A 2,986-nucleotide genomic window follows, 5' to 3' on the forward strand; every position below is an offset into this window, starting at 1 on the left:
TCAAAGAACACTGAACTACTGAGGAAGCATTAAGGATCCAACTGAGGGTGGGCACCACTCTTTTAGTACAAGCTTCAGTTTGTAATTTTCTATAACAGCTTTCAGCACTCTGAATAAGGGTGCAGAAGAAGCACACAGCTAGATTTATCCAGAGTCAGGGTTTTACCCAGTAAAGAAACAGGAGATTTGCAAAACACTAACTGAAATTTGACCACGATGCTTAAGATGAATAGGAAGGAAGTAAAAATAGGAGGTGACTGATATGGAGAAAACATAGAGGATTTAGGGACTGCATACTTTTGTGGTTAAAAATGCATGACAGTGTAAAAACATGGAGTGAGAGAGTTGCAGGGAAAGATGCTGTGACTACAGAGTCAATTTTTAAATTTAAAATAATAGCGGCTACAAAAGACGACGGCTGCGGCGCTCCAGGCGAAACTTTCCAGAACGCTCGGTGAAAAAGCGGAGGAGCGGCGGCTGCCCGAGCTGCGCACGGCAACGCGCTCCTTCCCACTCCCCCACACCAGCATCGTCCCTCTCACCGGCTGTAGGAAATGGTGAAAGAAACCACTTACTATGATGTTTTGGGGGTCAAACCCAATGCCACCCAAGAAGAATTGAAAAAGGCTTACAGGAAACTGGCCTTGAAGTACCACCCTGATAAGAATCCAAATGAAGGAAAGAAGTTTAAACAGATTTCTCAAGCTTACGAAGTGCTCTCTGATGCAAAGAAAAGGGAATTATATGACAAAGGAGGAGAGCAGGCAATTAAAGAAGGTGGGGCAGGTGGTGGTTTGGGCTCCCCCATGGACATCTTCGATATGTGTTTTGGAGGAGGAGGCAGGATGCAGAGAGAAAGGAGAGCCAAAAATGTTGTGCATCAACTCACAGTAACCTTAGAAGATTTATATAATGGTGCAACAAGAAAACTAGCTCTGCAAAAGAATGTGATTTGTGACAAATGTGAAGGGCGAGGTGGTAAGAAAGGAGCAGTAGAGTGCTGTCCCAATTGCCGAGGTACTGAAATGCAAATAAGAATTCATCAGATAGGACCTGGAATGGTTCAGCAAATTCAGTCTGTCTGCATAGAGTGCCAGGACCATGGGGAGCGGATCAGTCCTAAAGATAGATGTAAAAGCTGCAATGGAAGGAAGATAGTTGGAGAGAAGAAAATTCTAGAAGTTCATATTGACAAAGGCATGAAAGATGGCCAGAAGATAACATTCCATGGTGAAGGAGACCAAGAATCAGGACTGGAGCCAGGAGATATTATCATCGTTTTAGATCAGAAGGACCATGCTGTTTTTACTCGACAAGGAGAAGACATTTTCATGTGTCTGGACATACAGCTGGTTGAGGCATTGTGTGGCTTCCAAAAGCCAATATCTACTCTTGACAACCGAACCATAGTCATCACTTCTCATCCAGGTCAGATTGTCAAGCATGGAGATATCAAGTGTGTGCTAAATGAAGGCATGCCAATTTATCATAGACCAATGAAAAGGGTCGCCTAATCATTGAATTTAAGGTAAACTTTCCTGAGAATGGCTTTCTCTCCCCGGATAAACTCTCTTTGCTGGAAAAACTCCTACCTGAGAGGAAGGAAGTAGAAGAGACTGATGAAATGGACCAGGTAGAACTAGTGGACTTCGATCCAAATCAGGAAAGATGGCGCCATTAAAATGGAGAAGCATATGGGGATGATGAACATCATCCTCGGGGTGGTGTTCAGTGTCAGACCTCCTAATGGGGCCAGTGAATAACACTCACTGCTGGCATTTTATTTGCAGTAGTGGTTGAGTGAAGGACTAGAATCATAATATGCTCACTACTTGCTATTGTTTGTTTTAATATTCAACTATAGTAGTGTTTTAAAAGTTAAATGAAGAATAAACTCAAATATAAAAGCTCTGACTTTGCCCTGTATGTATGATGACTTCAGTGTGCAAGATAAGTTTAATACTTGTAAAAACTACTTTAAAAAATTTCCCCTAGCATTTGTTAGGCCATACTTTGTAACTGATTTCAGCTATGTACATGGAATAGCTTAGACTGAAATGCCAGGTATATGTATTGGCTTCAGTGTATGATCCTTAATTGCTAAGCTATGAAGTTAAAATTGTATTTAATTGGCAGTCAGACAAAGAATTTGTAGAAAAGTGTTGGTCTGTATAGTGGTATTAAGTGGGATTCATTGTGATGCCTCTGCATTTATTCTATTGCCTCAACTGTTACTTGAAGATGGCATGCTATATAATTTAGCCTGTGGTATCAGTGATAGAAATGATACCTTTCTAAAGAAGGGGTTTATCACATAACATGCTGCTTCTTGAGGGCTTGCACTTGTAGGATTGCATTCCCTTCTGCTGTGCCATCTTTTTTTTAATATATCTAGCTATTGGTCCTGGTTACTTTTTTTTTTTCTTCCTTCTCTTTGGACCACAGTAAGCCTTAGAGTAGTCACTTCTGGAGCAGGGTAACTTAGAGGTTAGAGTAATGAGAAGTAATTTGCATGTATGAGTTAGGAAGGTGTTTTGCAGGTATGTTACAGGCTTACTTTAAACCATTTAACTTATGCTCCAAAGTAAATGTAATTTAATGTTGGTAGAATAGCAAATTATGAATAGCTTTAATTCTATGTTTAAAGTCATATGTTCACAAGCTTAAATCTGGATATCAGAATTTAAGCAATTCTTGAAATGTATGAATGTCTCCTTAATATACTGATTCAAAAGCAAAAAATAAATAAATAAGATAAAATAATAGAGATAATGCACTCCTGTGCCATGATCTTCTTATAGATAAATTTCTAGTTAAATTCTCACTTCAAATTGAAGACCTATTATTTAATTCCTCTCAGAGATGAGAAAATCAAGTATAAGAACAGTAACTTGCAAAGGTTTACACAATGCCAAAAACTGATGGACCTGAAATTTGAAAAGTATAGCTGTTTGTAAAATTAATCCTATATTCTTCACGTTCTCCC

The 2,986-nt window shown here is 39.2% G+C and overlaps 1 pseudogene across 1 annotated transcript; it reads left to right on the top strand.

The window, feature by feature from the left end:
* The first annotated feature begins 554 nt into the window (after positions 1-554).
* LOC307185661 (dnaJ homolog subfamily A member 1-like) lies at positions 555-1,747 on the top strand (annotated as a pseudogene). The gene has a single exon. The product of its transcript is annotated as a dnaJ homolog subfamily A member 1-like (transcript).
* The last annotated feature ends 1,239 nt before the right edge of the window (positions 1,748-2,986 follow it).

Source organism: Stenella coeruleoalba (genome assembly GCF_951394435.1).
Source record: "Stenella coeruleoalba genome assembly, chromosome: 4".
In the NCBI taxonomy this organism is placed as follows: domain Eukaryota; kingdom Metazoa; phylum Chordata; class Mammalia; order Artiodactyla; family Delphinidae; genus Stenella; species Stenella coeruleoalba.